The sequence below is a fragment of the Eubalaena glacialis genome, chromosome 4 (assembly GCF_028564815.1).
Source record: "Eubalaena glacialis isolate mEubGla1 chromosome 4, mEubGla1.1.hap2.+ XY, whole genome shotgun sequence".
NCBI classification, from domain to species: Eukaryota; Metazoa; Chordata; class Mammalia; order Artiodactyla; family Balaenidae; genus Eubalaena; species Eubalaena glacialis.
The window spans coordinates 65,015,727-65,040,209 of record NC_083719.1 but is presented as its reverse complement, the minus strand read 5'-3'; the positions used below and the strand labels follow the sequence as shown (position 1 = coordinate 65,040,209).

Here is a 24,483-nt window from a genome sequence, read left to right as displayed (position 1 = left end):
AAAAAAAATCATCAGTATATAAAATCAGTGCATAATTAGCAAGCTGCCCTCTAAGAAGCAGAGCACATCGCATTCTGTCCAAAAGGAACAGCTCTGCTGATGAGGCACTGACATAGTTAAGAGAAACCATGAATCATGAGGGACCGGGAAAACGTTGCTGCCCAGCTCACATTCAGAAGCAGCATAATTTATGAAGCACTGAGGACAGTGGGAGGTAGGCTGTCAGAAATGCTAAGTTCTCTGTGGAATTATTACATTCCCTTTGAAAGATTGGATGTCATTGAAACGAGGTAATCTGGGGAAGCTTGGAGGTTCTGTGCAATTGGTAAAAGTGCAAAGATACTTGGAAATGAAGCCAAATTTCTTCAGCCCTTTTCCCACTGGAAATCACGCCCAAGGTCTTATGAAAACAGACTTTCTTTTCAAGCATCAGGAGGAAATACTTCACGAAGGACACCCGTGGCAGGTGGAAACTTCCTGATCCATCGATACTGGAATGGTCAGAACTATGCAGAGATTGCATCGACTCTGCCTTTAAGATCTATGTTTTCTTTATTTACCCTTTGGCACACTCTTTTCAATTATTTAAGATTACATATTGTCTATGGGTCCAAGGGAAGGAGAAAATGTAAAAATTAACAATATATGTTGATGACTTTAGCAAACTTATTATCAGTCATTACTTTTATTATTCCTTTTGATAAATAATAATTTCTAACATTTATCATTGGCTGCTCACTAAAGTGCTAAAGACAGTGTTGAGTGCTTTTCATGGGTTATTTTATTTAATCCTGCCATAAACTAAGCACCACCTTCAATTTAGAGATGGGGAAACTGAGGCTGAGAGAGGCCAAGCAACTTGCCCAAGATCACACAATTTATCAGAGGTGGAGCCTATATTCCAGTCATTTCCTTTAGCTGTTATAAAGGTATCGAGTTTTAATCCAATAGAAACTTTAAAATGACTAAATCTACTTGACATTTTGGAAGGGAATATGATTCACCTTGAAGAAGAGCACTCTGGAATTTGGCATAGCAGACTGGCTATTTCTTCTTGTCAAGTCATTTTTATACAACTCCTATCATCTGGTCCATAATGGCTCTGTGGCATGTATTCTCTGAATATAGATGAAATCACTCCACTGTTAACAGCTCAGTGGAATGTTCCCTCAACAAGTGAGAAAGTTTATTCAACTTCGGAAAGTGGTATCGGCAAACTATTCCAAAACCACCTCATACTACTTTCAGACCCTTTTCAGCTTGTCCATTGGAACTTGAATCATCATAAAGAGATTTCTTTTAATGGGCTGTATTATTTTCTGCCAAGCAGTCATTTATTTCCTTGGAGGTCCATTGTATTCACTATCCATTTCCATGAGGGTAGGTAGTCCGGTTTCTGAGGTATTTATAAGAAATTTTATAACAGTTTCTATGGTGATAGAGAATGAGAACATTACTTCAAGCCATTTAAAATGATAATTCGCCAAAACAAGTGTATACAATTTTGTTTACTACCTGGTCATTGAAAGGTCTAGGGTAACTTGGTTGGCAGTTTGAAGAAACTTTTTTACTCCTCATTCTTTGCATCAGGCAGCTACCTGGTCAGAAAACTGATTTCCAGAAGCATGAATGGCCACAGAGCAATTTTGGCAACAGTTTTAGTTGAACCTTTGCAGTAAACAATGCAATTTCCTGGGTGCCGAGTGATTGGACTTCAAAATGAACCATCAAGCCCACAGGCAAGCTTAGTACAGCAAGCAGGCCTGCTTTCCAGGCTAAGAGTTAAGCTTTTCTCCTCTGATTCAAATATCAGAAATAAGCCTTTCCCATTTATGTGTGATACCAAAATAAACAGAGGTCCTTCACAAGGGAAGCCTTTTGATTTGGCTTAGCTCAACAGATGGTTATGGGGACGTAGTGTGGCATTATAGAAAGAGAGCAGGCTTCAGGCCCACCGGAGGTGGATTCAAGTCCTGGCCTTAGTTGTACAGCCCTGAGAGAATGACTTAGCTGCCTCAAGGCTCTTTCTTCGCCTGGAAATTAAAGACACTAACGTCTCCATTGGCAGGGTGTTTTAAGGACTAGAAATAATATATATGTGTTCTGGGTCCCCATGTTCCTACCTTGGAGAAGAAACAGCAGCTAGGAGCAGTTAGAAGCAAATGATATCCTTTACCTGGATTTCTCAGAGCACGATGAAGGAGGTCCTATTTGTAATCTACAATAGCGCTCCCTAGAATAACCTCTCCCCTAGTCTTCTCCTCAAAGTCTTGTTTTCATAGGGCTATCCTTTCTTTCTCTCCCCCTTCCTCCTCATTAGTTCTGTTTCTCTGGCTCCCAGTCTCTCAGTTCTGTATCACAAATGTCCTGGAATCTGGCAAAAGTCTAATTCCCCTCAGAGGGCAGAGAATAGACGCTGTGGAGCAAAAGCCAGCATTCTCTTCAGAGGACAGCAGAGGTGTAGCTAGGGCTGTGAACACCCACTATGAAAAGGTTTGCTCTGTCTTACACATTGTAACACTCACCTCAGTGCCTGGAACCTAGTAGGTGCTTAATAAAAATGTTCTCGATTAAGGAGTATCTACAATTGCCCAGATACTTATCTTGTGATTGCAGGGTTTAGAGCACAAAAATTAGTAAGATAAGACCCCTGCTTCAAGGACTACACAGTGTAGAAGATATTCTTGAATTTAGGTGACTGGTTTTTAAAATAAATTTATTTATTTATTTTATTTTTGGCTGCGCTGGGTCTTCGTTGCTGCGCACGGGCTTTTCTCTGGTTGCAGCGAGCCAGGGATACTCTTCGTTGCAGTGCGCGGGCTTCTCATTGGGGTGGCTTCTCTTGTTGCAGAGCGTGGGCTCTAGGTGCTCAGGCTTCAGTAATTGCGGCACGTGGGCTCAGCAGTTGTGGCTCGCGGGCTCTAGAGTGCAGGCTCAGTAGTTGTGGCGCATGGGCTTAGTTGCTCCGTGGCATGTGGGATCTTCTCAGACCAGGGCTCGAACCTGTGTCCCCTGCATTGGCAGGCAGATTCTTAACCACTGCACCACCAGGGAAGCCGTAGGTGACTGTTTTAAGCAGCTACATCATCACTGAAACCATGAAGATGCACTTGGTTATATCCATAAAATATCTTAAGCATAGTGAAATATCTCCATGGCGTAAATGACTGATTACTGCATTGGTTGTACTCCAGAGAACTAACTTCAAAATGACCAGGCAACATTTCTTTAAAAAAAACAAAACAAAAACTGAAACAACCCACCAAAAGCAAGTTATTTAAGTTATACCTTTACTAGTTTTATGCTTAACAACAAATGCTATTTGTGGGTTGTATGATAACTGACGTACTATCAATGTACATAGATTGTGTCATTGCTTTTTATCAATTATGTCATTGATTCTTGGGTTAGAATGATAAACACAGATTATTTCATTCATTCATTCCTTGCTTCTATCATCTTCTATAACTGCCATGCTATTCTAGCCCTAATTTTGTTGTGGAGTCTAAAATCAGCTACTTATTAACTACATTTTGCAGCAAATTACTTAACCTCTCAAAGCTTCACTTTTAACGTCTGTTAAGTGGGGTTAAATTTGACAGTATCTACCTCTTGAGGTAGGTTGTAAAGATTCCATGAAATAATGCACCTTTAGCATCTAACACAGAGTCAGGCACATCGTGGCCAACATTTAACAAATGGTTGTTATTATTATTGCTGCTATGATCGTTGTTGTTTATTATTGTTGTCATACCAATATATTATAGGAGCTGGGCTCTATGAGGTACAAACAGGAAATAGTTTTATTTTTAAATTTCATTGCCTTTAAACATGTTCTGTCTTATCTCCCTTTCCTGCCCCTGGATGATACCTCTGACAAATTCTGTGTACTTTCCTGTTACTTTAAGATATTAGACAACAGTCTCATTTTCAAAATTTAAAAAGTCTAGTCCAATCTAAAGCAAAACATCCATTTCCCATCTAGTTTAAATCTTCTCCCCTCCCCCCAGTTCAGGCCCGGCCATGGGGCCCACAGATCGGTGGAGGGAGCAACACAGAGTCTGTTCCTTGGCCCTCTTTGCTTCTGTCACCTGCTTCTGGCTCCTTCAGGCTGGAGGGTGGGGTGGGGGGTAGGGTGAAAGAGGTGGAGGGGACCAGAGGAGGTGGTATCTGCTGCTCCCTGTACTTCTTTCTTGATTCTCTCTTGACAGATTCTCTCAAATGGCCTCAGTCCCAGCAAATGTCCAAAGCTGGCCCTTTCCTTGAAGGAGCATTTTTGCCAGTTCTTTGGGACTCTCATCCCTCCACCTCCCTGCTGTCAAGAATGTCAGACACTGTTCTATTCTCCCAAGAAAGTGATACTTGCGCCCAGCAAGCAGCCCTGGAACCCAGCTACCTCCCATGCTATTTGGCTTATGGGAAATTTACCCACTTTTTCTATCACCTTCTGGAAGCCAGGCTCTCCCATTGCTGTTCTCTCTGTCCCTATCCACCTTCAGGTGAGAGGCAGGCATCAGATTCTCTGGTTCCCAAACTCCAGGGAATATGTGATTTGAGAAGAGACACAGACTGTAGCCCTTTCCACTTGCACCCCAGATTCTTCCCATAATGATTCACTAACTTCCGTTATGTAGGATGGGAGCGTAATTGAATGGACAGTCACAGAACCAATTAGCAAGTGCTAGCTGGATGTGGTTAGCAACTGTCTTTACAATGTGTGGACGCCTACTGCCTATTGTCCTCAGCTGGGGCGCTTTGGCGGAAACTCTGAGACAACAGGAAAAGTCCCATCCAGCATCCTGTTACATTTTTATTATGCCTGAACTTTTACAACGGTCTCGTAATTGGTTTTCCTGCTGCCTATTGCCCACTATTTCATTTCATCCCATACCTAACAGCTAGATTAATCTTTCTCAAAAGACACTGGTCTTGTCATATTTTTCTTTTCAGTCCATCACTGTGGCTTTTGCAGGTTGGCTACCATCCCAACAGCCCTTTCAAAAAGAAAAGAAAAAGCCCAGGGTCCCCAGACTGAATTGAATCCCAGAAGATTAAGCCAGATAGCACAGTAGTAGAGTTTCTGGGAGTCCCCAGAGCTCCTGTGACACTGGTTTGCTTCTGCTTATTATGTCATGTAAACTCCCCAGGCTACAGACATAAACTCTACTTATTCAATGAGGTATTTACACTATGATCAGAGATCCCCGAGGCACTGGAAAGAATGTCTTTAATATACAATTCCAGCTTCATCATTTCATCAAAGTCTTCTAAATTTTGAGGAGTGACCCACTGGCTGCACATCACCCAGATCATTCAGAGCTAATTTCTCCAAGAGCCACACTCTGTCTACACCAAAAAAGTGCCAAGTATGAATTCTAGAGAACTAGAATTTTGGAACCCAGAACATCTAATTCAACTTTTCTGTTTTACACATGACAAAATGGTGACTCAGAGAGGCTGTGGCTTTGCCCAAAGTCACCAGGCCATTTGAAGCACAACCAGAATTAGTAGCCAGGTCTCCTGGTCCCTAGAGTCAGGCTGATTTCACCATCCCAGGTGACAGCATGCCAGCTGGTTTCATTTCTTTGTAAACCACTGTCCACTTAGCCCCTGTACTGCAGAAGGTCATCCACATGTAATGGAAAGGGAATGTTCTTTCTAAAATTGGTATTAAAGCCTTCTCTGATAGCAAGTAGGGAGAAGAAAATTATTACTATTATAAAGAAGTAAAATGAACTGCAGACCCAGAATTTGTCTCTGAAGATGCTGATGCATATTTTTGGTAATGAAAGGGAAGGCCCAGGACATATCCTGGATGGAAAAGGCTGAGACAAAGCAAACTAATTTGCTTTAAATAATAAGTAAGAGGAATTTTCCATTTCCAGTGAGAATTGAGAGGAAGGTGTTTTTACAGGCTAAGAACTTGGAAAAGAGAGAATAATGGGGAAAAAAGATCCGTGTAGATGGACAGAGTGGGCAGACCACAGGGGAAAATGGCTAAAAAGAAACTCCGGGTGGCCAAAAACTTTAGAAGCAAAGATGTCTTATATTTGATTTTAAGTGCTTTTCTATACTGTACTGTGATCACCCTTCATGATTCACAAATCTTCAGTAAAAGTTCATTATACACAACAATGAGGGTCAGAGAGGTACCTGGGACAAAGGGGAGTGGGGAGAGGAACAAAATCATGGAAGTACCTGACTGCTAGGTTGCTGTGGTAAGCAGAATAATAGCCCCCCAAAGATGTCCGTATCCTAATCCCAGGAACCTGTGAATGTGTTAATCAACGTGGCAAAGAGAATTAAGATTACTAATCAATAGATAAGGAGAGTCTCCTGGATTATTCAGGTGGGCCCAATATAATCACAAAGGTCCTTAAAAATGGAAGAAAGAGGCAGAAGAGGAGGTCAGAGAGATGCAATGTGAGAAGGACTCCATCTACCACTAATACTTTTGACGATGGAGGAAAGGGGCCATGAACCAAGGAATGTGAGTGGCCTCTGGAAGCTGGAAAAGACAAGTAGATGGACTCTGCCCTCAAGAGTCTAGGGAGGAATGTGGGAGAGGGCACTCTGATGTTAGCTCACTGTTCGGCATGCCTCTCCTCTCTGTCTCTTCCTTCCATGGCAGCCACTAATGTTTGGGTCTACCCCTCCTTCTCTCAGCCTCACTGCTTCCTATCCTTGGTTTGTTTTAGGGGAGCATCTGCAGTAGCAGAATTTGAGGAAGAAGAGAGAGGAAGACAGAACAAATCCCCAAGTTAGCTGCTCTCTTATCACACTCACCATTCATGTGCCCCCAGCCCTGTCGTCCTGGTCTCGTCTCAGTGTTCCCAGGCATCATTCCCATCCTTTATTGTTCTGTTCCTTATCATTCAATGTCTGACCCTGCTTTGTGTTCCAACATCCATCACCGATTTTAGGCCCAGACTGATTTCACAGGAATGATCACCAGTATCTGTCTTACATTCCGGGTTACCCCCAATCTCAGAGCAGCAGAGATGCTCCTAACATCTCAAATGGCAACTCAACATATTTTCCTACAGCAGCAATTTTCAGAATGTGTTTTGGGGAGCTCTAGTTTTGGGTGTTAATATCTGTTACTCAATAAAAGGGTTTCAAAGGCAAAGAAGGTTGATGAATTCTCAATGGAACAATTTTAAGCAGTTTTCTTTCCTGCAGAACTTCTTAAAGCTTTTAATATGCAAATGTACATTATGAATCTCTGAGTGGGATATATGACATGCAGTGTTTCCCAAACTTATTTGATCTTGGAATTTTTTCCTTGAAGCTTTCTTGAGAGAATATTCTTCTGTGAAACATATTTTGTCTTAAAGTAACATACTTAACTCTTGTGGGTCAGGCATAGGTTCTTGTGAATTGACACAGGGATATAGGCATTATTGTTCTGGTGGGACAATGCTTTCTAACTTCTTCAACTGCATTTTTTGGAACCCAGTAGTTTGTGAAGTGGAAAACTGCATGTAAGACCCTTCCAGCTAAGGACTGGGTAATTGCCCAGAAAGCAGAGGCAGATGACCAAGTAGAAAGCATCTGGGATCACAGGTTAGAAGAGCTGGTATCTAATCTCAATTTTACCACTATTAGCTGGGTACTCCTGAGCAACCTTCAATATTTGTCCTCAGTTTCTTCATCTATAAAATGGAGGGCTTAATGGTAATATTAAAATAAAAGTAAATAATAACTGCTTAAAATATTTCACAGGAATTTCAGGAGTTTCTAATGAGGTGATGACATGAAAGCACTTTTAAAAGAGTGAGGCTTTTCTAATGGTACAGATGAACTGGTTTGCAAGGCAGAAATAGAGACACAGATGTAGAGAACAAACATATGGACACCAAGGGGGAAAAGCGGGGGGTGTGGGGGGTGGTGTGATGAATTGGGAGACTGGGATTGACATGTATACACTAATATGTATAAAATAGATAACTAATAAGAACTTGCTGCATAAAAAATAAATAAATAAAATAAAATTTTAAAAAAAAGAGTAAGGCTTTTCTTGGTAAGTATATGGAAAAAATACTATATTATTTCTTAATTTACTTGGTTTTATACTAGGATCAATGATTCAAGCCCATAGATAACCTCTAAACCTTATAGATAGATTGATTGATTGATTGCAAAACATTTCAATCAAAATTATTTTCCCCAAACTGGTAGTAAAGAATAATTCACAAATTACAATTTTACCTCTTTTCTCTTTCTAGCTCTTCTGTCTGGTGGAGGAACAGTGCAGTGGACAAGACAAAGATGCAATCAAGGGAAAGGAATAGAAGCTGGACATTTAGTAAACTGGATAATCAGGATAAGGCAGGTCATTGTCACATTTGAGCTTCAAGTGGGGTCTGATTGATTTGGAAACAGTGCCTTTGGGGGCAAATTCCATCCTCAGATTTTCAGGTAACTTTGGATCCAGTTATTAGCTGACAGTTAATATTCCCATTGGCAAAACCTGAGAGTCTGACTCTGATTGACAAAGCCTAAAATGTCATCTGTGACACCAGGAATAAGTTTCATTTCACAAAAGAGCAGAAAGTATCAGTTATCACACTTCTCCATTGTCCATCTTATGTGATGGACACGTGAGAACACACCAGTGGGTCATGGGCAACAGCAACAGGGTCTGTTCCTTGGCCCTTTCAGCTCCAGGATTGTCGTTATCTATTAAGTTACATCACAGCATTCTGGGTATTCTTGTGCAATATTCAACCTCTTTGGTTCAGGAACTGACTTAAAAGAGGGAGACTCTAGATAACCTGTTATAAAGTATCATTTATCTGGTAGATCCTGGTATGTTGAGCCTGGATCAGCAATTAAATTTAATTCCTTGCTCTATTTGTTTGAAAATGGAACCTGTAGCAAAAGTAGATGTGTCATACTGACAAGTGTATTTTTAAAGCAATCTCCATTGTTTATTTTTTTAATGGTAGAAGTCAGGGATGATTCTAGGAAGGTGAATTATACAGATAAGGATGAATAAGGAGGGGCACTGCCTTATAGTCATATATGTATTTGGGTTTAGTGGCTCTTGGAGAAGGGGAATTTCTCTGTGGATATCACATATTATCATCTAATTTAGAGACATTTTCTTTAAATCATCTGGTTGCTTTCTCTTACCAGCAACTGTACTTTGAATATTCCTTTCTTTTGTTACTTTTTTCATATTATGTGAAGAGAGTAACATCTTATGAATAAGTATGGCTTACACGGGACTTTTTCCAAATTGTTTTATTTATACATTATTATCTTTATTTGTTATCTTTCATTTTTAACAAAAGATCTCAAAGCATGTTACACAAACAAATTCATTAATTGTATACATGGTGAACCACTTGTTTGCCATTTCATAGGTACAATTACTCTTGGTTTTACCAAAAGTGATTCGGTGTTAAAAAATAACAGAACCTAGTACCCTTTATTTCTCTGCTTTCGGTTCTACTTTGACCATTAGCACATGGCACCCATTCTAGGCATTAGATTGACATTTTCAACAGTGGATTAATTGGCACATGTTCTTTGTTGTGGTTGAGGAAGGGGGTGTTAATAAAACAGAGAAACAACACTGAGAAGAGTTGAGGGGAACAGGTGATTTCATCTTTCAAAAATAAAGTTCTGTGGAAGGAAGCTTCTCAGTGCTCATTAAGAACAAAAGCTTCCATACATGCATGGAAGAATGCGGAGCAAAAAGAATTTCAATGACTTTTTCATGAAATCTGACCCAGAGTTGAACAAAGAGAATTCTAAAGCTTTTGCATATGCCATTTTTAGGAGGTGGGGGGGACATCCATCTTTTCCCCCCTCCTCTGGTATTGCTTGAACAAAAAGAATTATTGAAATTGAACTTGTTCAGGTTTTTATAAATCAAGATGTCAACAAACACAAGCACTAGTCTAGTTACAACAAGAGACTGTAGTTTACAGAATAAAACTAACCCTGTATCTTTTTTTTTTTTTTTAAGTGCTACAAAGAACACATTGTTTATTCTTGTGTAAAAACGTCATGTAAAGAAGCTCTCTGTCAGGTATTCTGTTTTTATTTAGTTGTTTCATAACTCAATTATAATGTTCCCCTCTGTCTAATAATTAGCATATGCATAGTAACAAGGCTTGAAAACCTGTTCTTTTCCCCACTGTGTGTCAGTTAAATTTCCAAATTGTTATGGAGAACGGGCTGTGCCTGTGTAGGTGAGTCTCCCTGCTGCTCTGGCAGCTTGCCCCTGTGCAGTAGTTGAGGGTCAGCTCTTGGAGAAAGGCCCAGCCAGAGAGGCCTGAGCAGGGACTTCCTGCCATCTGGAACGGTCTGGAGCACAAGGAAAGATGTCAGCAAGAAACACTCGCGTCTCCTCTCCAGCTCCCCAGGGGAAGACCAGTATTTCCCCCAGGTCTGTGACTGGGGAAACTTCATAGGCACTCCTAGTCACCTGACGGAGATGTTCTGAGCTCTGTATTTTGTTGCCTTTCACGCTGAGGTTTTTGTGGCCACTTACCACCTTTTGAACACCCTTTCTACCTCTGAGGAATTCCCCACAGCCTGAGTCTTAGCCTCCCATTGTATAAGCCCCAAATGTACTTTCCCATCTTCTCTTATAGCAAGAGCATAAATTTGGGACCTAGGCTCAGCCAGTTCTCCTTGCTTGTACGAGAGATTGTTTTGGAAGACAGCAATGAGAGAGGACGTAGGTGCTTCACAGAATCCATTTTCTGGCAATGGTGGCAGTGGAGGTTTCTGGCTTTGGAGGGGGACAGTGTGGAAGTTCCAGCATGTGGTGTCCAGTCCTAACAGTATTCACTGAGATGAAGGGGTTGGGGCCACAGGGGTCTTCCTGTGGCAGTTGTGATGGATGCAGTGCCTAAGACCAAGATCCTCTTTGCAATAATAAAAAAAAAAATTACAGGCATCTAATGTAATTGTTCATTAGATACATACACTCTGAAAATCAAAGCATCAAAATGTTTAACTTGATTTGTTGAAATTTTTAAAGTTATTAAGATGATTACTTTTTAAAAAATTTTGTTGAAGTATAGTTGATTTACAATGTTGTGTTAATTTCTGCTGTACAGCAAAGTGATTCAGTTATATATATATATATATATATATATATATTCTTTTTCATATTCTTTTCCATTATGGTTTATCACAGGATATTGAATATAGTTCCCTGTGCTATACAGTAGGACCTTGTTGTTTATTCATTCTGTATATACCAGTTTGCATCTGCTAATCCCACACTCCCAGTCCTTCCCTCCCCCGCCCCCCCTCCCCCTTGGCAACCATAAGTCTGTTCTCTATAGTCTGTGAGTCTGTTTCTGTTTCATAGATATGTTCATTTGTGTCATGTTTTAGATTCCACATATAAGTGATAGCATATGGTATTTGTTGTTCTCTGTCTGACTTACTTCACTTGGTATGATAATGTCTATGTCCATCCATGTTGCTGTAAATGGCATTATTTCATCCTTTTTTATGGCTGAGTACTATTTCATTATATATATATATATATATATCACATCTTCTTTATCCATTCATAAGATAACTTTAAAGTGCATTATTTTCCATAGGCAATAATACAGCTTGTGATAAACTCAAAGACCAAAGTGTTTGTGGGAAACTGGTGTGGCAAGGTTGCCCAATGAGTTTTAGCCACAGAGACAAATTCCGAGGGATAAGGAATTTATGAACTCAGTACATAGTACTAAGTTACAGGAATGACAATTAAAGATCTTCACTATTTTCTGTGCCTCATTCTTGCCATGATGTTGAAAAAGACTGATATTCTGAACTTTGATGAGCCATTCTTTCTTTGGTCATTCTGTTGGTTTTTAAAATTGTCTCCCCTTCCATCCTGTACCTTGTGCCATGATTTCTACATGATAGTATTCCTGTTACAAGTACTATTCAATTATCAGTGATTCAGGCCAAGAGAGTTTAAATGTTTTGGTAGAGGTCCCTCAGATGAGGCTATAGCTGACAGGATGGAGGAAGGAAGCCACAGTTTTCTCCTATGTTCCAGAGTGCTCTATGTCGCTTTCTAATATTCCTTCTAGTTCTGTGAAGGCTACATGATTGCCTTGTATGTTGTATTATTTCTGTGGTTTCCACCATACACACGAAAAGGAAAAGAACAATCAATATTTTTTTTCCTGCTTTTCTTCTTTTAATTCCCACTGGTATTTTATTATTTATAAATGCTTTTAAACTCAGTTTTGAATTCTTCTTTTCTCAACAACATTTTGGTATTTCTATAATTCTGAAAATGGCACTTCTAAGGGTAGAAGATATAGTTCTCTGGCTGGAGTGGTGTAGATTTAGTTCTGCTAAGGCCAGGAAGACAGCCTGGCTCTGCCTTTGAGCTCCATTCAAATGTTGGTGTACAGGTATGGGAGACACAGAGACACCCTTTCAGAGGACACGTTACCCAGCCGTGGGGAGTGTCAGCATCTTCAGGGGCTGCCGCAGCTGCTAAGAACAACATCTCCACAGATAATGCCCTCTCTGAGGCAGCGCGCATCTGATGAGTGAGACTGGAGTATAAAAATCAGGCCCTTTTGCAGGACACAGGACATTCTGACGGATAATATTTGCTCCAGAGATCTCTGCCAGATTGGCTGAGGCATAATCAGGCCTACATTGGGCTTGACTTCTTAACAGGAGAGTGATTTTGTCTGTTTGCTAGACCATTTGTGATATTAGCTGTGCAAATAAATGTTTTGAATGTTCCTTTGGGAGAAGAGGATTATTTGATGACTGTCTTGAAGTATATGTAGGCTTATCATGAGGAGAAGGATGACTAATTTTTTTCGCATTGTTATTGCTGATTCAGTGAGGAAAAGTACTTACATTGTATCAGTAGTTAAAGATAAGAAAGAATTTCTTCACTGGAATTAAGGGATACTGTGGGAACTCCCACTTTGCAGACGTGACTAGATGACATCAAAATGCTCATTTTCACCCTTGAATCTGTGAAATTTGAAATGATGTCATCGCAGTGACCAACTGCCACCAATAAAGAGGCTGTTGAATTCGACATTACATTCTTCAGTCACTGCCTTCAGATAAGCGTTAGCGGGTACATGCTATGAATGTAGGACTGTCTTAGGCTCTGCTGAAGAATCACAGCATTCTCCTTGTGCTTATATCTCACTGGGGAGACAAGACACAGGAAAAGTTAAGTTCTAGTAAAAGGCAGCTTTTTCTTATGTGTGATACAGATTACAAGAGCAGAGAGCGGGTTTCAGAGGAGTTAGGGGCCAGAGTAGGGAAGGCCATTCAAGGCAAGGGGAACAGTATGCACAACGCAAAACAGTATTGACAGATGTGTCAGGTAGGTTTGTGTATGGTTTCAGACCATGGAGGGCATAGACCAGCTCTACTGAAGAAAAACACCCGTAAACATTCACTAAACACCAAGCTCTATGCTAACCCCAGTACCTGCGTTTTCTCATTCAGTCCTCATAATAACTCTAACGTGCAGTTAGAAACATTATCTCTGTTTGCAGTTGATAAAATGGAGGCACAGAGTGGTTAAATGACTTGCCTAAGATCACACAGCTAGCAATTGATGGAGCAGGGAATTCAAACTCAGGTTGTCAGACTTTAGCTACTGGAGCTAAAACTTAATTCCAGAAACATTGGTATCACTTCCCAAAGGCAAAGCACAAACTGAAGTAGGAATTGTAGGGTTTGAGAGTAGGAAAATGTCTTCAAAAGTATATTCCCCCATATCAAGCTCAACGTGTAGGTATACTGTAAATGTCTGTGAATGAAAAGGCTATTTTCAAGGAGTATATACTCTGGTAGGGAAGACAGACATGTGTAAATAACTACAATGTACTGAAGGCTATAGGTACTGAAGGATCAGATTGAATAAAATCTGAGGGGAGAGAAAGTTATCCTACAAGCAGTGTGGAGGAATTGAGGTTTTTGAGTAGGAGTGACATGATGAAAGCTTATTACTGAAAACTTAATCTGCTGACTTGTGCTACTTGTTTCCTTATTGTCAGCAACATTAAGCCACTTGGAACTCCAAGTAAGTTAGATCTGTGGTATAGAAAAGAGGAGGAAATATTTCTGTCTCTCTCGTCCTGCTCACCAAAGTTCTGCTAAATTGGCTTAGATGCTGGAATAACAAATTGGAGTAAGAGCTGAAGCCTAAAATCTGAAGACATGCTGATGCTTTCTGTTCAGTCACTATTGTTCCTAAGAATATAAGGAGCCCCCAGGGTGTAGGGGTTGGGTAGAGGCCTGGAAAGATTGTTTGTTGCAAACGTCTAAGAGAATTAGGACATAAGTTCATTCATGTATGATCCTTTTAGAGTTATCCATTCATTCAGTGGGTCTGTCATTCAATGAATATAGTTGACCCTTGAACAACACGGATTTGAACTGTGTGGGTCCACTTATACACAGATATCTTTCAAGAGTAAATATTACAGTACTACACAATCCAAGGTTGGTTGTAGAACCGCAGATATGGAGGAACCATGTATATGGAGGTTATATGCAAATTTTTGACTGCCTGGAGGGCCAGTACCCCTAACCCCCTTGTTGTTCAAGGGTCAACTGTATTTGTTTATTGAGTGCCACTGGGCACTTGGTACTGTTCTAGGTCTTGGGACATAGGGGTCTAGTATGAGAAGAAGTATAATAAGACAGCTGCCCTCATGGAGTATGCAAGCCAATAGGGTTATTCAGACCATAAACATTTCATATAGTGACATATGACTCTGAAGAAAATAAAACAGAGCAACAGGATGAATGAAGAATGACAGGATGGAAGAGTAAGCACTCTTTAAAGAGGACTCTCAGAGAAAACCTCTCTGATGTTCCAGCAGACTTGAGTAATAAGGAAAAGCCAGCCATACAAAGAGCAGAGGAAAGAGCATTCCAGGCAGAGGAAACAGCCAGGACAAAGGCCCTGAGGTTGGAAGTTAGAAGAAGAGGCAGCAAGAACCGGGGGTTTTTGCTATTAGCCACATTCAGAGCTTTGAAAAGCATATCTGAAATACTTCTTCAAATACTGTGTCAGTGAAATATTTTAACACTTAACAATTCAATGATTCGCATTATTAACTTTGTTCTTAATAACCATTTAAAATGTTCCATCTGAAAAAAATAGATATTTAAAAAAATTAATTTGAGTATAAACTGACAAATAACAAAAAAGAAATAAAGATGATAGATAATGAGGAATCCAAACTAGGATGAAGGGTTTCAGAGAATCACCTTGAGTAGGGTGGTAGTGAGGGTTGGAAATGAAAGGCTGAAAATCATGTACTATTTATTAATTTAATAAATCTGTTTTGATGTCAATGTAATCGAATGTTGCCACAAAATAACGGTCTCCTGCTGCTACATAAATGTTGAGGCCAAGCTCCGATGTTTATTTTCAAGACGGGAGACATTGATCCTTCACTAATAGAATATTACAAGTTTATTTCTATTATGCTAAGTAACCAAAGTTGATTTCATTGTTCGATTTGAAGGATGTTGGTGCTGTCAGAGTTCAGAATGGTCTGGGGCTGGGAGGCCAAGAGGATGAGTATTTTTTCTTACCTAATTAGGCATCCTTGGATTTCATTTTAATATACATCAATAAAAGAAAATTTTAGAGATACTTAGTTTCCAGGATCTTTCTTCTGATGCCCCAGAGATTGGGACTATTTGGCACAAGATTGTTCTCCCCTGGGACCAAGAGAGTCTAGAGCCAGACAGTGAGTGAGCTGGATGGGGGCCCCACCCAGTTGGAAAGGCAACAGGAAAAGTGATGAGAGGAAAAGACAGCTACAACAATAGAAGGAGGAAGTGAAGCCAAAAAAACAAGAGAAGAAGGAAAAGTAGCAGTGAACTACAACAATTCACCAGGAAAGGAAAACCACACAGGAAAAAAAAAAAAACAAAGGGAATTGCAATCTGCTGATTTAGATGCAGTGGATGAGTTTTTGACCATTTGCAGAGGTAGGGCACTTATTTACAGTCATCAATGAATGGATGGCGATGGGATCCAGTGATCCAGGTCTCCCTCTTCCTAAGCAGAATGTGAATTAAAAAAACAAAGACCTTGGTTTTGGGGTTTTATCTTCCATAGATCACACAGCCACCTAGATCTGGGAAATGTGATTGACATTTCCCAGAGGAATGAACAAGGCCAAGACTGGAGAGAAGACATGAACTGACCAATTTAGTCAGAGTAAGGAGAATCCTCACCTCTTTTAAAAATCAAAAAAGAAATAGATTCATGCTACATCATTTCTCCTTTTAATAACCTATAGTGAGCCAAGGGATTCACTTTGCAATAGTCAAAATGGGGAGAAATGATGTACTTGATAAAGGACAAGGCTGTAATAAAGCAGGATGTGGCTTGGTGTTTCTGATTTTATTTAATCAGGGGTTTGGCTGTAAGAACAGAATTCATTGCTGCTTACCAGGCTGAAGCAAGATCCCATAAGCCCTGCTCAAATGGTCCCACCTATATTTAATCCAACCTGAATTCATAGAGAAGTTGCCCTTCCAGAATCATGGTACATGAAAGAGTAAATGTTAAGGGGCAGGGGTGGTTGGAAGGATGCATGTATCAGATTCCTTAGAGGGCCTGAAGACATAGGTTGTCTGGGTGAGAAATACACTCTTATTATTCAGTAGTTGTATAAACTAGAAAATTTTGAGAATAATAACACCTACCTCAAATGCTTGTGAAGAGCATTGCGTGAGATACTCTATGTAAAGCACTTAGATAGTACCTGGCACACTGCAAGGGCTTGATAAATATTAGTGTTGTTAATACATAAGAAGACTGTGGCATGCTTTGCAAGAACTGAAATTCTTGTATGGTTGAACCATATACTATTGCCAACAGTCAACCATATTTGACTTGCAAAAATAGCAGTTTCATGTATTTCAATCTAATATTTCCCCCCAAAACTTCCCTATTTCTCTCACCTTTTGTCCTTTTGTCAGGGGCTAAGGGGAAAGTAAAGGAAAGAGGGAAGAGAGAGAGGAAGAACAGGGAAAAGAAGGAATGGGAAGGTAGGAGTTCACATGGTAAAGCCCTTTGAAGAACCTTCCCTGACTGGAAGCTGAGGTGATGAGATGCAGTCCTGTTCCCCTCAACCACTCTCACAACCCTTTAGTGAACTCTCCAGGTCTTTAGAAAATTCCTGAGACATGGATGTGTCTCCTTGTGCCACACATGATAAATGCTCCTTTAAAATAAAGAAAATAAAAAAAAGAATAAATTAATTAATTAAAAAATAAATAAATAAATAAATAAATAAAATAAAATAAAGAAAATACCCAAACCGTAGAATAGAACTGACAGCTCCTAAAAGGACACAGTGCCGAGGCAAAAACAAAGGAAGCAGTACAGGAACGTTGGGGTACAGGGGTAACTCTTCCAGAGGGGTGGGAGAAAGTGCCCAGAGCTGGGTTCTTCCATGACCACCCTTCTCCACAGACTACCCATATCCATCACCAGAGTGAGCTCTTTGTCTGCCACCCTCCTAGAAACTGGACCAGGCTGAAAAGCTAGGGCAAATGGATATAGTGCTCCTGAAGCCTCTAATTTCTGGGCACCTCTGCATCAAACACAGAATCTGATCAGATTTTTCCAGAGGTCAGTATCCTTGGTCAAAACTCTCCTTAAAGAACAGTATGGAGGTTCCTTAAAAAACTAAGAATTACCATGTGACCCAGCAATCCCACTACTGGGCATACACCCAGGGAAAACCATAATTCAAAAAGACACATGCACCCCAATGTTCATTGCAGCACTATTTACAATAGCCAGGTCATGGAAGCAACCTAAATGCCCATCGACAGACAAATGGATAAAGAAGTTGTGGTACATATATACAATGGAATATTACTCAGCGATAAAAAGGAGCAAAATTGGGTCATCTGTAGAGACGTGGATGGATCTAGAGACTGTCATATAGAGTGAAGTAAGTCAGAAAGAGAAAAACAAATATTGTATATTAACGCATATATGTGGAACCTAGAAAAATGGTACAGATGAACTGGTTTGCAGGGCAGAAATAGAGAAAGATGTAGAGAACAAACGTATGGACACCAAGGTCGGGGGGTGGTGGTGGGATGAACTGGGAGATTGGGATTGACATACATACACTAATATGTATAAAATGGATAACTAATAAGAACCTGCTGTATAAAAAAATAAATAAAATAAAATTTAAAACTTAAAAAAAAAAAAACAAAAAAACCCCTCTCCTTAACATAGCAACAATTTTAGCCCTAAGTAGTGTCCACAGGGTTGGACACATTAAGTTTCTCCTCAAAGAATTAAAATCCCATGAGTATTACAGGGTAGGAGGTAAGCTCAGAGTAGCAGACCATAAGTCAAAAATGTATTCTTTCTTAACTTTCTTAGCACTGGCCCCCAATACTACAGACAACTTGTCTTCGAAGCTGAGTGAGGCTAATGGGGATTTGCCTTGTAGTAGTCAATAGCTCAGCAACATGTGGCAGGGAGATCCTTCTCGCCTCTGCCTCAAAAATTTAGGTCCAAGGAAAAAGACCTGAGGAGTCTAGAAAGCTGATGATAATTGGATCATAACATTATTCATCTGATGAGAAATCTGGTTTGTACATGTATAATCTAATGATGATGATGCTAGCAGGTAGTAATTACCACCACAGAGTACTTATATTTATTTATTTTTATTTTTATTTTTGGCTGCGTTGGGTCTTAGCTGCGGTGCGCAGGTTCTTCGTCGTGGTGCGTGGGCTTCTCTCTAGTTGTGGCGTGCCGGTTTTCTCTTCTCTAGTTGTGGCGCACAGGCTCCAGGGCGCATGGGCACTGTAGTTGTGGCACATGGGTTCCAGAACACGTGGGCTCTGTAGTTTGCGGCACGCGGGCTCTAGTTGAGGCACATGAGCTCAGTAGTTGTGGCACACGGGCTTAGTTGCTCCGTGGCATGTGGGATCTTAGTTCCCTAACCAGGGATCAAATCCACGTCCCCTGCATGGTAAGACAGATTCTTTACCACTGGACCACCAGAGAAGTCCCCAGAGTACTTACAAATCTTCAGGAACTTACTGCAATATATAGGATGGAATCCAACTGGGTTCAAAGACTTTTTGAACACCCCAAAATAAAATATTTAAAGTGCCCTCTATATCTTTGGGAAGTATACATGACCCTGATAGGATTGTTTATTCCTTATGGCTGACTATTGGCAATGACAATATTCAGCACTTGTCTTAAACAGATTTTCAATACTGTTCTTAAACTATTTCAAGGTAAATAAAATACAATTGTGATATATTTTATCTTCCTTTTCTGCCACACTTGGTTAGAAGACCCAGTTATGTTGGAAAATTATGAAAAGCAAATGTAGTGCTATTTTTTTCCCTGCATTTCCACTCCCAACAGAAGGAAATGCTACCACCTGGAATGCTGCACAGCCTCCCTCTTGAGACTGGGGCTTTTGTCAACTCCAAGAGTGCAAAGACATCATATTGGCATAACCTTAGCAGGTGAAAAACCATTGTGAAGATTTTGGAATGCACTAAAAATATATAGTAATACTTTTGAATAAAGAACACTCTTTGGCATGCTACCTATTACATAACTTTCAACATTTAATGACAAAAATCCAGCCAGTGAACACTGCAACACTTGGAATTTGTTTTGCAAAATGTGCTAAAGTGTGAGAAATTGCCATACATGGTAGCCCAGTTTTTTTTTTTAAATTTTTATTCGTCTTCAGCTTATGCACAATTCTTTGGATCAGAATTATTCCAAGTTCCTAAATTTCCAATTCTTGATAGTGTTAAAAAAAACTAGGCACTCTAGAGATGGAACTATTTAGAACCAGTAGATTTGCACACTGTCTCTCCTAACCCACTGGTAAGTGTTTATGAACATCTAAATTGGGATTTTAAAAATCCAGGGCAATAGGTTAAGAAAACAGTCATTGCCTCAGATTAACTGATGTTAAACCAATAGCAGTGTGTCAAATAATGTTAATTTGAGGCCCCGTTTCATTTATTATTCTGGTATGAGAGACCATGTTGCATCGTATTATAGTTCTAATGACTCTGTTCATTTCACTACTTTGGTACATGGCATGTGAACATATTTGCGAATATGAGTACGCTGGTCTGTTCTGCTTGGGAGTGAAGTTTCTTTTTTTAAATTTTTTATTTTTATTATTTATTTATGGCTGAGTTGGGTGTTCGTTGCTGCACGCGGGCTTTCTCTAGTTGCAGCGAGCGGGGGCTACTCTTTGTTGCAGTGCGCATGCTTCTCATTGCAGTGGCTTCTCTTGTTGCAGAGCATGGGCTCTAGGCACGCAGGCTTCACTAGTTGTGGCATGTGGGCTCAGGAGTTGTGGCTCGTGGGCTCTAGAGCGCAGGCTCAGTAGTTGTGGTACAAGGGCTTCATTTCTCCACGGCATGTAGGATCTTCCCGACCAGGGCTCGAACCCGTGTCCCCTGCATTGGCAGGCAGATTCTCAACCACTGCTCCACCAGGGAAGTCCCGGGAGTGAAGTTTCATATGGTAGTTTGAGTGACAAACATCTCAGAGCTTGCTCACATTCCTCTGTGGAATAGTCACTTCTAAGAGAAAGAGGTGCGGCTTCGTGGTCTGGGGACTATCAGCCAGGAACACAGAGTTCTCATCTTGGAACTAGTTCTATTTTCTTTATGGATCAGATCATGCTAATGAATTTTTCTAGGACTCAGTTTCCCCAGTTTAAAAAGCTGGTCAGGAAAATCTAATTAACTGGGGTATATTCTGCTAAACGACTTCAAATGAAAAGTGATATGAATGTAAGTAGGGAGACGTTATTTTCTTAAACTAATTAGTTCTATAAAACAAATAAATAATAGTATAACTTTGTCCTTTGGAAAAATTACCCCCAAACAAGAAAATTCATTTTTATGTGTAAATAGTTTATTTTAATTTTTCTAAATAAATATTTTCTACTCTAAATGTTTTTCTTTTTTAAGTTAACATGCTAAGTATTTTATGTGATGCAAATAATTAAATTCATGATTAGCTTCCATTTAAACATAAAGAGGTAGTCTCTTTGTTCTATGTAGCAAAGGGAAATCTTTTCTAATGTTCCATGCACTGTAAGAATACAGACATTATTAACCTTAATGTTTTAGAGAAAAAATTAGAATCAAAGGAATGTATAGTCAATCTAGAGCTTGAGCAGGGTGGTATAATAAACTGCCTGTTTTAAAATGATAAGGACTTCCAAGAATAAGATGCAGGTTCCAGAAAGAGAAAATTGTACATATGTGCCCAAACAAAATGGGAGGGAAAAAAGACCTAATGATTGAGTAATTGTGGTGTTCTATATCTGACAGAATAAAGTTTAAAAAAAATCGACCTCAAGTGCAAATATTCTCAGGTCAGCATTCCCCTACCCCAAAACTAGCTCCCCCAAATTAACCAGCCTCATATGTGAGGTTTAAAAAGCCCCAAAACTTATAAAAATTATATTGTGATTCTTTACACTAGGAAGCTTTAAAGCTCCTATTTCTTCCCCCTTTTAAAAAATGAAAAGAAACAAAACATGGATCTTCAATTCTGTGTCTGGGATCTCAAATTTGGCTCTGAATATGTGTTTCAAATCTCATTAATTACAAAATTGGCCCCATGAGATACAGTTGCTGATGCAAAGAACACTCTTTATACTCAGAATAATTTGAACAAGGGCAAAGAAGCATTTTATTTACATGTGTTAACGTTAAGAGAAAAATAAAACAGAGATGATGGTTCAGGTAGCTGCTTAGATATTTTAATGATAATTGATTTGATTACTTAAGCTGTAAGGTTACCATGTGGAGGAATACCATGTGAAGTCATGTTTTCACTTTGTATATTTGTTGCATGATAACATTCTTGTAAAGGTAACTCTGACATTAACTTGGCAAGTTCTGAACTAAGACCTTTTGGCATTTTATTATTTCCAGATACTAAGACCAAATTGTTTTGAATTCCATACCCCACTGTGCAGATCTATAATTTATTTATTTTTTAAATATCAGAAAATATGCCATTACTCAAGAGTCTTCCATGTAACAAATCTGGGTAAAGACCAATCAAACGAATAACTTACAGCTGTAGACAGCAAACAGCCTTTCTTGTTTTCTTTCTCTTCAGGAAACAGCAAATTAAACCATGGCTATTTGTGGTCTTGTACTATAAGAACACATACATTTTCATTTTATTAACAAATTTGTTGGCTCACTGGGTAGAAAGTAAAGTCCACTGTAAAGATGTCTTAATACCTAACATGGGGAAGGTCATCTGCTTTGTATAGCCACAACATAAATATCTTGCTCTGAGAGATGGTGCCCATTGGCTGTCTTTAAATGGATACTGAAGAGCAGAGTTCAACAGCCCTGGTTACATATAAGAATCACTTGGGGCTCATAAAAAATACAGATGCCTGGGTCCATCTCCAAGGTTTCTGATTTAGCTAGTCTGGGACAAACAAACAAAAACCAACAAAAAAGAAATAAATTCTCCTAAGGCAATTCTAATGTGCCGTGACTGAGAATCAGAGAGAATCCCAACACCAGTGCAAAGATAATATCGAATTTGTTTTTAGATAATAGTATAAAACCCACTCTTGGTTTTAAATGGAAACCTTACCTTATTCCAGGTGTGGGCAGCAGCTGCCAGAGCTCTCTCCTTGACAGCATTCTCGAAGCAGCACCTTACAGGGAACATTCTATGGGAGATAGAGCCTGGAGATGCTAATAATTTTCTGGGTTGAAGCTAATGGAAGTAGATAATTGAACAACAAATTACACAGTGCTAACCTTGAAGGTAGAGTTTGTAAAGAGTGGCAGCCTAATAACATTTGAGCATTTTGAACAAAAGTTCATCAAGAGAGGTTCATCAAGAGAACTCCTTCCAGTTCTTCAGAGCCCATGAATGCCATGTCCCCATCACCAAATCATTGCAGGTCATTGTAAACAGAGAGAATTTTGCGTAAGAAATGGCAAATTACTTCTGTTGAAAATCAATCAATTTAAGCCACTGTGACTTTTATCACGTTATCTTCACTTCTATTGGCTGAATTTTTGTCCTTTTAATAAAAGCACGTTTATTTTTCTTATATCTTTTATATCAGTCAATCCTCTTTTGTTTTCATCATCTTTTGTTATCATACTCTATGGCTACTTCATTTAATCCTGTTTCTGTTATTCTTCTTACCTATCTTTTACACTTCACCTTTTCCAATTTTTTTTCAGTTTCCTTAACACGAGTATGGCAGGTCCTTTCTCTTCATTTTTCCCAGTGTTTGATTTATGTTTGGTTGCCAGCACCTTTTCTGATTCTCTCTTTTTTAATGACTGCCTTTTCTTACCTTCTGTTGTTTTATTCCTATCACTTGCTGTCAATGCCCACACAAGCCCATTTCTTTCCATTCCATCTATTTCCGTTTCTCCATATACATTTTTATGATCCTACTACTAAAAGCTTAAAGCTGTATGTGCAGAATAGAAAGGTACCTTTCTCCATTTGACTCCTTTCCTCTCCCCTCCCATAGCTGTTCCACGTCTTTTCATCCTTTCCTGATGTTTTCCCCCATCCGACCGACCCCCACTTGCACCACTCTTCCCTTCTCACTCCCTATTTGATGCCCATCTCTTCTTTTTAACCCTATTTGCACTTTGTCTGATTTTACATCCAAGGATCTCCACGAGATGAAATTCAACTGGGAACCAGGTTGTGTGTTTTAGAAACTTTTGCGCATTTACTGAAATGGGATTAGGAGCTTGGATCCAGAAATACTCTGGGGCAGCCTTTCAGCTGTGGCACATCTTTGCACATCTTGGAGGGCAGCTGGGGCCTATGCTAATGGACAAGGACAGGGATGTCTTTAAAGGCCTTCTATGGCCCTTTCCACTCCAAAGGTCAGGATGAGTTGGCATTAACGACAAAGCCTGGAAAAGCAGGCCAGGTGGGGATACCTGGAGTCCTTTCCTGCAGCAGATCTGGCAGGGAAGCTGGTGCGTGGTGCGCCGCGGGCCTCCGGTCTTAGGGGGTCGGGGTGGAGGCCACTGAGTCCCCAGGAGTCACCGGGCCATCTTTGGGAGGCAGGCCCTACCAGAGTGCTCCCCCAGATTGCAGGGCGCGGCCCCAGGGGCCAGGCGACGCCATCCCAGCGGCGCCAAGTGCCGGAGGCTCAGTCCTTCCGCGGGAGGGAAGGCGAGTCCCTCCCGGTTGCTGAGCCAGAAGGTCGAGGGAACGGCAAGCGTGTCCCTCGGCAGCCGGCCCTGTGGGAGCAGGGCGGAGGGTGACACCACAGGGAATAGGGCCGAGGGCGGCAGAGATCAATCCTGGGTACCGGCGCGGGGTCACAGACAGGAGAGGAGCGGGAGAAAGGGGCTGGTGGGGGGGACCCCAGGGCGGCTGGGGCCGTAGGTCTGCCTGTGTACTCGGCGGGCGCCCAGAAGTCTGGGGCCGCCACGGCT

The 24,483-nt window shown here is 40.3% G+C and overlaps 2 long non-coding RNA genes across 2 annotated transcripts in view; one reads left to right on the top strand and one right to left on the bottom strand.

Annotated features, from left to right (window-relative positions):
- Positions 1–8,300, top strand: part of LOC133089803 (uncharacterized) — a 62,147-nt gene extending 53,847 nt beyond the window's left edge. Inside the window, exon 3 of the long non-coding RNA XR_009700745.1 lies at positions 8,229–8,300. This is a non-coding gene — a long non-coding RNA (uncharacterized LOC133089803). The remainder of the gene's footprint in view (positions 1–8,228) is intronic.
- A 10,550-nt stretch (positions 8,301–18,850) lies between these two features.
- On the bottom strand, positions 18,851–24,069 carry LOC133089802 (uncharacterized). The gene is made up of 4 exons (XR_009700743.1): positions 23,980–24,069; positions 22,652–22,777; positions 22,113–22,195; positions 18,851–18,994 (listed from the first exon to the last, which is right to left on the bottom strand). It is a non-coding gene; the product is annotated as an uncharacterized LOC133089802 (long non-coding RNA).
- Positions 24,070–24,483: the final 414 nt, after the last annotated feature.